Below are 16,553 nucleotides of genomic sequence, written 5' to 3' on the forward strand. Positions count from 1 at the left end.
TAGAAACCTCTTTTTTTCTGTCCCTTTCCCCAGTGTTTAGCCCTCATGGCTCTTCTGCCTTGGAACAAATACATAGTATTGAGCCTAAGAAAATAAGGGTTAAAAAAAAAAAGAATTGAATAGGAGGAAAAGGCTACACCCCTTCTGTGGAGCTCAGGCATGTATTCCCTTTTTAAGTGCAGCTGTTTTATAAGCTTTAGACCCGGGGAAAACTATTTACTGCTGAGCCTCAGCTTTGATTTGTTTCTCACCCTCCTTCATTGAACATCTTTCCAGGATCATCACTCTCCAGGGGGAGTGGGCCTCTCTTTCCTCTTCTGATTTTCCTGAGGGCAGCCTGAATGGACACATTCTTTTTCCTCAGAAAAGTTGAAGAAGTCAAAAGGTAAGAACCAATTTCACTGGAGCCCAGTGATTCAGAGGGCAAAGTCTTGTGTGTTACTCTGATTGTGTGGAACGCCTGAATGTGTCATTCCTTAAAAGGCTCTTCACCATTTCCACTCAAGGTAAGGAATATTTCACTGAATATCTGGTATAATGAAGATTTAAAAATTGGGAGCTGGAGCCGAGTAGAGTGGAGTCATTTGTTTGGGATTTGGCGTGCTTTTCTTGTCATAGGAAGAGGTGGGAAAAGCAGGGACATGCTAGATGATTTCTTATGTGAATAATACCTAGGTACGGTAAATATAATTAAGCTTGGAGAAATTCCAAGAGACACATTCTCTTAATCCAAATAGCAGATTTTTTTTGACTGTTAACTTTTAGAGTATGCAGAGGGAAGACTATGATACATATTGTGAAATTTTACATCTAAAGCGACGAGTGTTCTTGTGTTGGCAGATGTATTGTGAACAATTAAAATGATTTTTTGAAAGTTCCTATGAAGTCAATAAATAAAGCAATGTTGGTTGCTAAGTTGTAATTGGGTTGATACGTGGGAGACAGATAGATTTCATATATATACATACATATATATATATTATATATTCTCTAAGTTGTGAAAAATGGGGCCATTAATACACTGTTTGTGGAACTGTGAGCTGAGCAAACTTTGGAGAGAAATTTGGAATTATTCCCCTAGAGTTATAACCTTGGACGCAGTAATACAATTTCTAAGTCTTATTTCCCAAGGAGATTAGGGAAAAAGCTAAAGGACCTCTACGTTCCAGAGTATTTATAACAAGCAGCTTTCTTCGGGGTGGCAAAGAAACTGGACACGAAGGGGATGCCTATCAATTGGGGAATGACTGGACGAATGGTGATAATATGATTGCAATAGAACACTACAATGCTATAAGAAACAATGAGCAGATTAATTTTTTTAAAACTTGGAAAGACCTATATGAGATAAGGAAGAGTGAAACGAGTAGAACCAAGAGAACATTATATTTGGCTACAATTTAAAATTGGAGAATAACTTATATATGTTCACTGCCAGAAAAGATATGAGCTATGTGTACATATCTATTTACCAAATGATGCCTTCTGTTGTGTGGGAAGGGAAGGGAGGAGCTGAGATGCCTGGAAACAAATTCCATTAATGAAAAAATTATATATGTGTGTGTGTGTGTATATATATATATGTAAACATATAAAGGGGTTAAATGGAACTGGAGTGGAGGAGGCTTCCTAAAATTTGGGAGCATAATTGATGGGAAATTGAGCATATAACCATGTGACAATCATATAGTTTTGTAAAAGGAATATATATTTTTGAAACCTTCATCTTCTATCTTAGAATTGATACTAAATATCAGCTCCAAGTAGAAGAGCAATAAGGGCTAGGAAATTGGGTTTATGTGACTTGTCTCGGGTCACACAGCTAAGAAGTGACTAGAGCCAATAAAAAGACTATTTACAGTAAAGACACAGCAAGAACAACTTCTATATGCCTGCTCTTTCTAATGCCTGGGAGACATTATTTCACTTAAAAATGGAAAGGAAAAACGATTCATCAAAATAAAAATCCTGCTCTTCTGAGCCATAAGACCCTAAAGAAAGAAGAGGAAGGTGACCCTTCCCCACTTTACCTCCATGCATTGTGCTATAGTGAACACAATCTTCATTCCCAGAATACTTCTGGAAGGAGTTTTAAAGTTGTAATTTTATTATGGTAAAAATTTATTACTGGTTAACTAATTACTCAGCTGGGGGAGATGAATTATCTCCACCTATGTGATAAGGGAATGAAAGAAATCTTCTCCAGAAGCACCCCCACTATGGTGCTCCAACTTTGGTGATCAGCTTTGCAAACTGCTTTACAAATATTGTCTCATTTTATCCTCATTGTCTTACAATAGCAAAGGAGTCCTCTTTCACTGAAAATGAAAGCAAGATCCTTACCCTATCCTGATTCTGTGACCTGGGCATGATATTTACTCTCCCTATGTTCTGGGAAATTCTCTAAGATCATCATTTGCAAAGAAAGTTTAGACTTGAGTTGGTAGAAGGAACTTCCTTCTCATAGATAATTTTGCACAATTCTACCTCCTTAAAATCCAATTCATGGTGCAAGTCAGGAGATCACTGGTCATGATGTTAATTGCTTTTCTTCAAAAACAAAGGAAAAAACAAGGGAAATCCCAAACTGAGATCTGGCCCTTATTTCAACTATATATTGTAATAAGAGATCTGATGTAATGTGTTAAGAATCTTGCTTTCATTTTCATCGAAAACAGACTACCTTGCAGGTTTCAGGGACATTTCCCAAAACAGTTTTGGTCTCCAGAGTACAAAGTTAATTCCTTGTGAGGAAGAACTAGAAAAGGTCTCCCACTATTAAATTGTAAGTTGCTTGAGGATAGGAATAAGATCTGTACACCAGTGTTACAAAGGAAAATAAATGTACATTCAAAGAACTTAAATTAAAGCACTTCCACAAAGTTTATGTATTCTATTCAATGCTATTATTTTTCCTTTTCCCCCATCTTTTTGTCTTTTAATATATTTTTTAAATCACAGATTTAAAGCTAAAAACTACTTTAGAGAATCTACTTCAATTTTCTCTTTTTATGGATGGGGAAACATCCAGAGAACTTTAAATGACTTACCCAGTCACAGAGATAGTGTCAGAGGAAGAACTTGAACCCATATCCTCTTACAGTAAATGTAACACTTTTTCTCCTCGATACTCTTTCTTTTTTGTAAGAGCTGCTCTGATATATTTTTCATATAGCTTGCTCCCTTTTTTATTTTGTCATCAGAGTGGTGCAAATTGCAAAAGCAATCATTTAACCTACATTACTATTCCTTTGCCATTTTTTGTTTTCTGTTTCTTTAATTTGAAATTACATTTGTTACAGGCAATTCTGCATATGTAGCAAGGCATACATATACCTGAACAGCCTTGCCTTATTCCTCAACTCTCACATTTTTTTGTACCTATTCACTGAGCATGAGGATTCAGTCAGGGTTCAAAAAATATTTATTGACCATGTACCACACATGCAATAAACAGCTAGCCCCTATTAGTAGGGGACTGCAAGGATGAATGAAACATGGTTTTTGTTGACAAGAGAGCTGAGAATCAAGAAGGGAGATTCCTCATTTTTCTGCAGATCCTGGCACATGGCATCCTTACACTATCTTAACTTTTTTCTTGGACGAATAATGATTTCTTAATGTCCTTCCCAACTCCCTCTCTTCTTTGCTATGTCCCACAATTTCTCTTGAGTTAAAATAGTCATTTAATTCCCTATGCTCTTTGATACATACTGTATTAATATTTGCAAAGCCTTTTACATATATTAATCGATTTGATCTTTACAGCAATTAAGTACTATTGTTTCATAGATAAGGAAACTGAGGCAAATGAAAGTTAAGTGACTTGCCCAAGTCACTCACTACTGTCTGAGGCAGTATCTGAATTTGTCTTCCTAATTCCAAGTCTCATATTCTTTCTGTTGATTGATCTACTTTCTTTATATCTATGCTGCAAAATCAGAGCCCTCACTGGGAATTTTTTGCTTCAGTGGGGAGTGAGGCATAGGGGAGAAGCTATCTAAATATTACCAAAAGGGGGGGAAGCCACTCACTAGCTCCAGAGGCTACCCATCTACCCATTAGGGAGTTTCTTATTGAAATAACTTGACCTTTACATTAAATCATCAAGAATCACTAGCTGTTTCTTCACACTTGCTATTCCAAGAAATGGATTATTAGAGGGTTAGGCAAAAACAGTGACCTTAACAAAAAATGAATGTTTTGGGCAAGGGGGATGGAGGAGGACTTAAAACTATCACCTCCTATTGTAAAATAATAATAAATAATAATATCTAATCTTTATATACTATTTACCATGTCCCAGGTATTGTGCTAAGCACTTTACAATTATTATCTCATTTAATTCTCAAAACAATCAAGGGAGGCATGTACTATCATTGTGTCTCCATTTTATAGAGGAAGAAACTAAGGGAAATGAATTTAAATTACTTGTCCAAGTTCACACAATTAGTATAGTTACGAGGTCAAATTTGAACTCATGTCTTACTGACTCTGGGTCCAGTGCCTTATCTACTGCACCCAAAACAAACAAACAAACTTCAAAAGCATTATGTTAGCATTATAGGATCCAACTCTTTGATTGTACCCAGAAGAGACTGAACCCCCAGGGAAGTGATATGACTTTCCCCAAGTCCCAGAGGAAGGCTGATCCTCTGATGGAGGCTGAGCAGAGGTAGAGAGAAATGAAGCTCAGACTCTTTTCTCCCTTGGTTTCCATCACACGACTCTCTGTTGCTTGTCTTCTTAGCTGTATGATAATTCTGTCTCAGTTGCCTTTGCTGGATCTTCTTCCAGACAATGTCTGCTAACTGTGTCCCCCACTCCAAGCCCCTGACCTGACCCCCTCTTCTTTTCTTTTCTCCCTCTCTACTACTTCATTTGGGGATCTCATCAGATTTTAATGGGTACAGGGAGTCTTTGGGGATAGCTAGATGGCACAGTGGATAGAGAGTACTGGCCCTGGAATCAGGAAGACTCCCTCTTCGAGTTCACATCTAGCCTCAGAAACTTACTAGCTGGATGACCCTGGGCAAGTTCCTTAAACCCTATTTGCCTCAATTTCCTCATCTGTAAAATGAGCTGGAGAAGGAACTGGCAAACCTCTCCAGTATCTTTGCCAAGAAAACCCAAATAGGGTCAAAAAGTGTGAGTTATGACTGAACAAAAACAGCTACAAAGGAGCGATATGGTCAGACACGAGTTTTAGGAACTTCACTTTGGCTGCTGGGTATGGGATGGATTGGCCTGGGGAGAGACATAAGGAGAGACCATCTTCAGAAAACTATTCAAATAGTAAAGGACCTGGACCAGGACGGTCACCAGGGTTGTGGCTGTGTGACAAGAGAGCAGTGGTTATATTGAAGAGAATTTGTGAAGGTAAAAAAACAGGAAGATTTAACTATAGATTAGACATAGGAGTCAAGGGTAACATCTAGGTTTTGAGCATGGATGACCATGAGAATGGTGATTCCCTCACCGATAACGGGAAAGACAGTGGTTCCAAAGGACTCATGATGAAAAGTACTGACCACCCCTAGAGACAGAACCAATGAACTAGGAATGCAAACTGAAGCACGTTTTTTTCACTTTATTTTTCTTATTTTTGTTTTGGGTGGGTGGAACAGTGTACAATATGGTTAATATGGAAACATGTTTTGCATGACTTCATGTGTATAACAAGTGTCATTTCTTTCCTTTTCATTGAGTGGAGGAGTGGAAGAAGGGAGAGAATTTGGAACTGAATATATTCTCTGTGCAGTTTGTAGGCATGTTGCTTATATTAATTAACAAGTATTTATTATGCATCTACTACATGCCAGGCACATTGCTAGCTAGGCTCTAGGGATCCAAATACAAAGAATGAAACCACCCCTACTTGTAAGTAGCTTATGTTCTGATGAGGTAAACAAGTATATATGTAAGTCTGTATGGTATAAATATAAGAGAATAAATTCAATATAGCTAAATTGTGCAGTGAATAGAGTGCTGAGCCTGGAGTCAGGAGGACTTACCTTCTTGAGTTCAAATCCAGCCTGAAACCCACCTGGGAAAGTCACTTAATTCTGTTTGCCTCAGTTTCCTCATTTGTAAAATGAACTGGTAAAGGAAATGACAAACCACTCCAGGATCTCTGCCAAGAAAACCCCAAATGGGGTCTCAAAGAGTTGGGCAAGACTGAAAAAAAATGACTGAACAATAACAATTAAATGCAAAGTAGTTGGAAGTATCAGGAATGGCTTCCTGTCAAAGGTGGGGCTAGACCTGGATCCTGAATGAAGAGAAGCGAGAGAGGTGGAGGTGAATGGGCATGACATAACCAGTGCAAGGGAATGGAGCCAGGAGATGGAATGTGGTATGTGAGAAACAGACAGAAGGCCACTTGAGCCTTTAATACCCTTCCCAGCCCTGCCCCAACTTTGTGACCTGATTCTCCATTCATTTCCCTGCCACATGGTAGAATTTAGCCTCTTGGGGAAGCTGTATTTTAACCCAGAGGCAATAGAGAACCACTGGAGCTTAATGAGATGAGGTCCCATCTGTGCTTGAGGAAGATCACTGTGGGGAGGCTAGAATGCAGCAAAGAAAACCCAAGGCAGAGAGACCAAATAGGAGACGAATGCAATCATCTGAGCTAGAGCCGATGAGAGCATGAACTAAGGGAACAGTTGCAGTACTGCAAAGAAGGGGGTTAGATATGAGATTGTTCTAGAAGTAGAGAAAAAGTTTGGCCACCTTTTCTTTGTTGTATTATTAGTGTTTGATCGCGTCTGACTCTTTGGGATCCCATTCAAGGTTTTCTTGGCAAAGACACTTCAGTGGTTTGACATTTCCTTCTACGTATCATTTTTTACAGATAAAGAAACTGAGGCAAACAGGGTTAAGTGACTTTTGCAGGGTCACACAACTAGGACGTGTGTCTGAGGCTCGATTTGAACTCGGGAAGAAGAGTCTTTCTGAACCTAAGTCCAGTGTTTCATCTACCGCACCATCTAGTTGACCCTATTCTTTGGATTTATTTGTTTCTCAGGTACCTGACTTAGTATCTTGCTTAATCTTTTGTTCTCTCTTTATCAAAGTTTGAAAAAAAAATAACAGGATATCAAAGTTGAGAAACAGCTTGCAGTAATGAAGCTTCAAAAGCTCTGCCTAAAGGAGATTGGAAAAATATTACTTTTCTTTCCTTTCTTGCTTAGAGTAGAACAAACAGCAGAACTGTTAACGGATTTATGCCAGTTGAAATAAAAGGTTGCTAGCCCTGGGCTCTGTCTTTTTAAGACTGGCCTGCTTCAGTAGTTAACATAGGATCAGAGTATAATTAAAAGATGAGTGGAATTTCACAAGGGAGAAGCAAAGGCTGGTGTATCTTCATGGGAAAGAGGGAATTTAGTACTCTTTTCCCCTTCTAATTGGTTCAGAACTGTGTCAAGTCACAGAGAATGCTAAATACAGGGCTAGTAAAGGCAAAAGATGGATTTAGGAGGTCTGTTGGTAGCCAATTTACAAGTGGTTTCTATCCCATAATGTGAATGCCTCAAAGCCTTGTGATCCCACTGGTGTGGGGGAAACTCTTCTCCTTGGAGGCAGGCTGGAATCCAATCGTAACATAGGAGTCTTAGAGGTCAAATGATTTGCCCGTGGTCAGTAACTGCCAGTAACAGGGGGATTTCTAATTCAGTACAAACATGTAAATCCTTTTAAAATGACTTCTGTACAATATGTAATTTTCCACAACTCTAAAGCTTTAGAAACATCTGTTCCTTCAAAGGGAGTACAATTAGATTAAAAATCAGCATCTTTTCTAGGTTCTGCTGGGCTTTCTTGAAATGAGGTCATGTGGCTAGCTCTGAGTCAGATGTAGAGCCAGAATTCAAACTAGGTCTTCCTGCTCCAAGACTTACTTACTATGAGACCCTAAAAAATTACTCAATCTCTTTGTGCCTCAGTTTCCACATTTCAATTTAGACATCCCTTTCATCTCTAAATCTATGACCATTGTGATAAAGGTTTCAAACCCTAGAACTGGAGTTACAGTCTGAGAAATTGCTGGAGCCTCAGCCACAGTGGGGGAGGGACTCGAGGGGATGTCCTGGAATCTTAGGAGAAGAGTTTTCTGTCAGAGAGAGGCACTTAGCTCTCTCTCAATCCTGAGATAGCCTAAGGAAAGGGTTGCTCCTGAGGAAAAACTTACATATTTCTCCTGGTGATTGGACACCTTTTCCCCCACTGATTTCCAAATGAAGTGGCCAGTTTGAGAAGACACCAAGCAGCTGACAAGATCACCTCATAGCTCCTGGTGCCCTGGGTATGAACAGTTCCCAGGGGAGCCAAGACCAGAGCCATCCAACCCTGAATCTCCCAGGAGCCCAAGGCTGCCAAGGCCTGGGTTCCCCAACTTAAGGAGGGAGGTAAGGGTAGCTAGATAGGGACACCTTTCCCTCTTTCCTCACAAAAACCCTTCCTGCAGCCATTTCCCTGTGTTATTCCCAAATTGATCAGTTAGAATAAAGTTTGTCTTCTTTCCCCAACTGACTCTAGTGTGAGTATAAGCCAGTTCCAGCTTGAGGGGGGAGAGTAACTCTCTCTCTCTCTCTGAGGAAAGACTTTAGTAGTAGAGAAAAGTCAAGAGGAAGTTTGGGGTTAAGCAACCATAGCTGAGGGGAAGCTGGAGGGGGGAACTACTCATTCCCCTTCTCTTCTCCCTTGGCCAAGTTAAACAGCAGCTGTCTCCCCTGAACCCTGCTTTGGGGGGAGGGTCTCTACTCTTTCCTCCTCCCTCTCGTTACTACCAGACTAACCCTCTAGTATACCATTAAATATTAGGATGAAAATAGGTGGGATAGGGTAGGAAAAAGAGGTCACAACATGGTCCACTGGCTTGGAAGAGTGAGAGACAGACATGGTTTAATATAGCCAGTGATCAGACAGAAAGAAAAGTTTCTGTTCAGTCATTCAGTCTTGTCCAGCTCTTTGTGACCCCATGGGCCACATCATGCTAGTACTGTCTGTGGGATTTTCTTGGCAAGGGTACTGGAGTGGTTTGCTATTTCCTTCTCCCATGTATTAAGGCAAATAGAGAATAAGAGACGTGTCCAGGGTCATACAGCTGCTATTCTATTCTATTCTGTTATATTTTATTATGCTATCCTATTTTATATTATATTACACTATATGTTATATCATGTATTAGGTTATATTATGACATAATATAATATATTCTATTGTATTGTGCTATATTGCGTTGTATTGTATTATATAGCCTGTGTGAGCCTGTTTTGAACTCAAATTTTCCTGTGTAAGAGTTAAAATTAAGGTTGGACTAAATGTATAAAAGTGTGGTCACCGAAAATATATTACTCAAGTCAGAATGACTTTTTATGGCAGTTTATATACAAAAATAGAAAGAGTGAAAGTAAGGGTAATGAGAGAGAGAGTAGATAATTACTCTGGCCTGATTTGAACCAGGCAGGGCTTCAGAGGCCCCAGCAAACAGGGGCCCAGAGGTAAACTAAGCAAGTTTAGCCATGAAGCCTTCTCTAAAACAGGGGCCTCTCCAGAGGATTGTCTCTCCAGAAAGTCAGGAAAGAAGTCAATCTTTTTCACTCACCCATGTGGCAGTTCAAAAAGGAGAGATTTAAGAACAGTCTCACCAAATTTCAGAATCTCAGGTCCATGAAGCAGATTCTTCACCAGCCTTAAACTCAAACTCCGAACTCTAAAGAACTACCTCTCACAGGAAGTTGCAACTGCTTTTAAAGATGTTTCTTTACATCACTTCCTGTGCATTCCTTCAACTTTATGTGGACCAATTGTAGCTTTGCTTAGGGCTGTCCAGGGAGCAGTCAGTCTTTTCTGATTCATCACCCACTTTAGCACATGTGGGTCACAGACCTCCCCCACTTAAGCATAAAATGGGGTGTAATTACTTCTAGTAATTAAATCTAAAAATAGGCAGGGGAGAGTTAATCCCATCTTTGCGAATCCCCCTATGATCCTTTGGGAGACTAGTCTCCCCAATGGATCATTTGACATAATCATCATCATCATAATGCATAAAACATTGCACTTTCTAAGAGGAAGCTACAGTTAGATATGAGGGAAACAGAAAAAAGAGAGAGAGAGAGAAAAAAAAAACAATGTTTGCTAGGCACATTGACTAAAAGCCAATTGGGGGTAGTCCCCTTTGGCATAAGAGTGTACATTCAAAGTAAATGCATTCAGCCCCCCACAGTTCAATCAACTGCACCCCAAAGTTCATTCTGGATATTCTGATGCAGTGTAGGTTTCTACAGACATCTTTCTCCAAACAATTCTTTTTCTGGATTCAAGGAGTTAGCAAGCTTCTTTTCCTGAAATTCTTCTCTAATAAAATTTTAAATTGTGGATTTTATGAAAATATATATGCCTGACCACAGGGATAATACTTATTCACTGTGCTACCTAGCTGCCATCAAGGCAAATAAGGTTAAATATCTTGCCTAGGGTCACCCAGCCATTAAGTGTCTGAGGCCCAATTTGAATTCAGGTCTTACTGATTCCAGGGCCAGAAGTCTATCCATTGAGCCATCTGGCTGGTTTGGTTTTTACCAGGAGCTAGAGAAAATGGAAACACTGTAGGATTGGGGCTGATCTAATCTCTCATTCTGATTTAGCAAGGTCAGTTAATGTGTAAGAACGTAAAGTCCATAGTTTTATACCCAAAGCTGAGTACACTGCCTTCATGGCAGCTTTTTCAGTGTCATTTAACAACTATTTAATAATCACCAAAGCCAGTGAATAGAGTGTTGGGCCTGAAGTCAGAAAAAAGCAGAAACAGTTCATATTCTCAAGGAGCTTCTACTATAATGGGGTAAATACAGACTAAATTATATGTAATAAATTCAAAATAAATAAAAGATAGTTAAGTAAAACTTCAAACTTAAAGGAGGTGGAGAAGTAAGGAAAGATTTCATGTGGAAGGTCGTGCCTGTCCTTCATCATGAAGGAAGAGAGGGATTCTCCGAGAGAGCAGATAGGGAGGGAAAGCATTTCCCACATAGAGAAAGATAAGGAGACAGGAGATGGGACAGAGAAAAGTCCCATTTGACTGGGCCACAGAGGTAGAGCTGGAAGGCTGAAGCTGAATAAAGCTGGAAGACTGAAGCTAAGTTGTAAATGGCTTTAAAAACTAGACATATTTCTATCTGATCCTAGAGGCAAAAGGAAGCTATTGGAGTTTATTGAGAAGGAGAGTGAATGATCAGATATGCACTTAGTAGAGTTGTGGAGGATAGAAAAGAGTGGAGAAAAACAAGGCAGGAAAATCAAGTAGAGGACTATTGCAGAAGTCCAGGAAAAAGAAGAGGGCCTGAATTAAGGAAATAACTATATGAGTAGAGGCTAGTTGGATACAAGAGATATGAAGGCAGGAATAGTAAGAATTGGTAACCAGTTGGCCTTGGGAGGGGAAGTGAATGTGAAGAGTTAAGGATAATTCTGAGGTTGTAAATTTAGGAGATGTTCTAAATAGGTGCTAAAAAAAGGTCCTGAGTTCTATTCTGAACATAGCAGCTCGGGATGTGTCAGGGACATCCCATTTGAAATATCCAAAAGGCCATCATTGGTAATATGAGATTGATGTTCAGGAGAGACTTGGGGAGATATCTATAACCCATGAGTCCTTTTCTAGAAGTGATCATTTACGTCATGATTTCTGATGAGGTCACAAAATGAGAGTGTAGAGAGAGAAGAAAAGAAAGCCTAAGAAAGAACAAGTGGTCAGATGAGCAGGAGAAAATCTAGGAGGGAATAAACATCTGGCAAAAACCCAGAAAGGAAAAGGGATCCAGGAAGAGAAGTTTGTCAACAATTTCAGATGCTTCAACGGGGTTCGAAATGATGAGGACAAAGAAAATATCATCAACTTTGGCAATTAAGAGATCCTTGACAACTTTGTAGAAAGCAATTTGGGCTTAGAGATAGGTTTGGAATTCTGATTGCAAAATTTTTAGGAGTGACTGAGAAGAATTGAAAGGCTCCCTTCAAAGAATTTTTTTCCTGGGTCTTTGAGAGATGGAGGAGATACAGGATAACTGCCTGAGGGGAGTGATATTGTCTAATGAAGATTGTATAAGATGGCTGGACTTGGACCATGTTTCTGAAGGCAATAGTAAGGAAAGAAGTAGATAGAGGATGAAGATGAGGAGGGGTTAATTGAGGGGGCAGTCTATTGGAGAAAGCTGTTAAGATGAGATCAAGGACATAGAGAGAGAGAATGATGTTGATAAAAAAAAAGAGCCATCTCTTTATAGGATTATAGTCTTAACCTAATATGTAATTATGTTAAAAGGTCCAGTAATGGATTCAAAGGATTCTATCAGAAGACTTTTCTGTCAAGTAGGAAATTCTTTCAGTTTTTGACATAAAGAATATCAGCTCAGTTACTGAGACAGGGATTTGCTGGTTTGCAAATGTAGAGATTTGCTGATTCCTTACTTCCTCTTTTCCCTCTTCCTTTCTTCCCTTTTTTCCCCTCTGACCTTCCTATTTGGTATTTCCTCCTTTCTTCCTTCACACTCTCCTTCCTTCCCTTCTTCTCTCAACCCTTCCTTATTTCCTTAATTTCCTTTTTTAATTTATTCCCTTCTTTCTCTTATTCCCTCATTCTTTCATTCTTTCTTTTGTTTTTTTTTTATTGACTTCTTTCTAATTGTTCAAGAACATAAGCAATAAAGACACCAGAAACACCTTACATTTGAATAACTTCCTTTCCCCCCCCTAAAGTCAGCATAGCTTTGTAGAATGACAAGCCTGGAAAAGAGTTGAATTTATGTGACTACATGCACACAAAAGCCAATGACTTTCTAAAGCAATTCATGGCTGTAAACTGTACTGAGTCACCTTCTTATTCAGTCCTTTGCCCACAGTTCCCTTCATTGTTCCAAGATATGAGAGCTGCTGAGGTTGGGTTTTTTTTTTCCACTTTCTTTTGAGGACTATCCTGCTTATAGTAAACCCAAATATTTTCCTCAGTGATTTGATTTGCAAGGTGCTGGAATAAAACATGAGATGCCTGTTGCCAGGGCATCATAATTGCTTCCTAATCACTTTGATGGTAAGCCCCTAGAGCAGCCTTAGCTTTTGTTTTTGCAGTGGTCCCAAGCACCCTGTCAGGATTCTGACAAATAATAACAATTAATTACACCTGTAAATGTGCCAACTAAATTGGGAAGAAGAGTTAAATGCCTAATTACTTGTTTAGCATTAAAGAGCACAAGTGTTGGTAAAGGCTTTGAAAATGGGATACTCATTATTGTGGCAGCAACCATTGTTCTCCTAGATTTACCAAAGGCAAAAATGGAGATGCTGGGAAGGGACTTGCCCCTTTCCAAAGCAGTGAGTTTTCCCCACAGTTGAGAAATGAATGGAAGGTTAATCTTGACCCTACCTTCTGGTTGCCAAGATCCAGAAAAGGATTTAGGCTCCTGCCCCACTGAATAATGCTGGGAGAAGAGGAGCCTTCAAAACTGCTCTTCATAAAGTTTTGGTGGTCAGAAAGGAGGGAACTAGAGAGAATAGCGATGCTATGCTATATGTAAATATTCAAGAAAAGGGCCTGGATACTTCTTTCTCAAGAGCATTTGGATTTTCACATGTCTGAACTTCATTTAGTCCCAATAAAAAAAGAAATGAGAATGACCTAGACTTTTTTGCTCCCCTCTTCTCCAGTACTATTCAGTGTGGCAAAAGCCTTAATCCCATTCTTGCTTTGATAACTGGGAGGTAACCACTCCATTCTCACTTGTGGCTCCAAGAAGCCATCCGCACCCCAATAAAATAGGCAGATGGGCTAAAGCAGATTGAGAGTAACCAATAGCTCTAAAACCAGTCCGTGAGTTAGAGGGATATCTTTCCAAGTATATGAAAACTTAGATGATGATAGATGAGAACAGTTTGTTCCAGTAACCATGAAAGTGGCTGAAGTGGTTTTTGAGGAGTGCTTAAAGCTTGGTCAAACTTTGAAGATACAAAGATTATCCGCTTCATCCTGGGCCATCATCGGTCATAATTGGCTTTTGTCTTGCTACTGGAATTTAATGCTTCTGGAAGAGAGAGTGACTGTACAATTTTGCCCCACTTAAAGACAATTCACGTGCCAACTCAAGACATCACCCTGTGATGGCACAGTAAAAAGCTTTGTAGTAAGTCCATGTGATACACTGAATAGACTCGTGGATAAATTAAAATCTAGACAAATCAGAGGGTATTGTACTCTAGTTCATCAAAGTGACAAGGCCTTTTTTAATTGCCTTTTCCCTCTGCCCTTAGGTGGACACTGAGTTAACTAACTATATCCATATTTATCTCAAGGGAACATGAATCTAGAATGATAGATTCAAGTCTTATGTTTTGCTGCCCTCTCGAGAAGTCTGATGCTTTCCACTGGAATTCTTACTAAGAATCCTCTTTCTTCTGTAGCAGAACCAAACTCTGCTTTTTCCTGTATATAAGTCTCTCACTAAGCACATTTCAAGAGTTTTGGGCACTCAGGATCTTTTGAATGCAGCCACAAAACACTTGATTGGAATGGACCCAATAAACTACATACTTAGAAGATTCTCCTTGAAAATGGCTATATATCTACACACTCCTAATATTCTACTTTGATGTTTAATCTTGACATGGGAGTAAAGACTGTGTTGGCAAAGCAAAGACTAAAAATGAGAAAGGATGAGTCCAGAGATGTATTGTTTAACTTTAACTGGAAACCAGCCTGAGGAAGTTTGGGAGGGCTGAATAGAAGGTTGGCTAGAATGCATTTAGTTTTCTGAGAGGTCATAGCAGCTTATGAAATCTGTCTACTAAGGATAAAAAGGAAAATCTAAGCAGCAGCAAATCACTAGTTTTCTTTTTGAATTTTTAAAATATTCATCCAGTGCTCAGAATAAAAATATATACAACTAAATTTTCTCTAGAGTAAACAAAGATGCCCATTTACTAAAGAACCTGGTATAGATGGGGGAGTTTAGTTCTAATTAAAATCCTAAGAAAATATGTTTACAAAGAGAATGGTGTCACATTTTTCTTGAATTTTTCTCACTTGTGTTTGGAGTACATTTACCAAGGACTGAGATGCCTCTAGGCTTAGTTGCCCCAAGCGGATCACAAGAGCATCTAAATATGGCATCAGTTAGAGGTGGCCCATAATTTCTATACCCTTAATATCTAATAGAGAACATTAGTTTTATAGATTATCACACACTTCTTGTGTGCAGATGTGGAGTTTACCATTTTCCCATTCTCTGTGCTGCTTTCTACCAAGCCCAATAAGTATAACAAGATCAGGTGAGATGCTGCCCACTCAAGGGAGATCAATTTATTCTACTTTCACCAAATGGAATTCAAGAGGCAGACATTTATTAATAATCTACTATATTTAACACAAAGGCAAAAGGATGTGTTACTTTGGGGTTCAAATGCTGTTTCCAATTCAAGGTAGCCATGCATGACCATAGTCAATTCATTTAATCTCTCAATGACCCTAGTTAACTGTCTAAGGCAGATTTATAGATTTTGATTTATAGGACAAGTTTCCAAATATTCAATGGAAAAACATTTAAGTGCTTGCTGTGCTCATCACAAAGTAAAAAATGAAATAAATAGGTCTTACTCTTGTTGTGTGTGCATTTTATTGGGGAAATAATGTTTAAATATAATTAGGTTCAAGGTAATTCAAGGGGAAGAGAAGGATACTGATTAGCAACTGAGATAAGTAGATAAGGAAAGGTCTTCTGTAGGAGCTACTTGTTACTTGAACTAATCTTTGAAGAAACTAGTGATTCTAAGAGATATAAAAGAGGGAGAAGTGCATTCCAGGCACGGAGTAGAGCATGTGCAAAGACACGGAGGTGAGAGATGGAATATGGGTTGAAGGACAGCAACATTAAGTGCTCTGTACCAAAAGTTCTTCATGACCTTGAAGTCAACTCCATCTCCACCAAAAATGTTCCATGCACAGTACTATAGGAGGACAATAAGACATACTCTCTGCCCTTATGAGTATATATTGCAGTTGGGGTAATGTTATACTTAATTCCTATTTCTTATGAGAAGTTTTATGCTTATCACCAACAGTATAAATGCATATGTGATATTTGAGCAAGGAAATATGTGTTTTGATGATAGAAATCAGGAAGATTTCATGGAGGAGATAGGACTTTGATAGGGTCTTGAGGATGGATAAAACTTCAGCAGGAAGGAAAATGGGGAAAGGGGAAGATTCTTTGGGCAAAGGGAATGGTGTGATCAAGGTTGTTTTTTCCAGTCCTATCACATTGCTAAATACCCATTTAGGACTTTATTTTGGTTTTGGTCTATACCACATGTTTTTTCTCTAAGAAGCTGCAGGACAATAATAATTTACTTCATGTCCACACTTGGTTTCTAGTGAGTTATTTACCAGTAGCAACACTCTTTCCTTTTAAAGTCTCAGCAAGTTACAGATGTGGTCTGCAAGGTAGGAGCAAGTCTCAAAAAGAAAGAGAAGGCAGTATCTCTGATAACTGCTGCTAATA

General features: G+C 39.0%; 1 protein-coding gene across 12 annotated transcripts in view; it reads left to right on the top strand.

Moving 5' to 3' along the window:
* Positions 1-16,553, top strand: part of HHLA2 (HHLA2 member of B7 family) — a 236,807-nt gene that overhangs the window by 124,682 nt on the left and 95,572 nt on the right. For 9 of the 12 annotated variants that reach the window (XM_056793440.1, XM_056793438.1, XM_056793441.1 and 6 more), the window contains one exon: positions 277-385. The gene's annotated coding sequence lies outside the window, so the exon portion shown is untranslated. Of the gene's footprint in view, positions 1-276; positions 507-6,856; positions 7,031-16,553 lie in introns of those variants that run through there. The other 3 variants (XM_056793442.1, XM_056793444.1, XM_007493625.3) reach the window with 2 other exon arrangements.

This window comes from Monodelphis domestica, chromosome 4, assembly GCF_027887165.1.
Source record: "Monodelphis domestica isolate mMonDom1 chromosome 4, mMonDom1.pri, whole genome shotgun sequence".
Lineage (NCBI taxonomy): Eukaryota > Metazoa > Chordata > Mammalia > Didelphimorphia > Didelphidae > Monodelphis > Monodelphis domestica.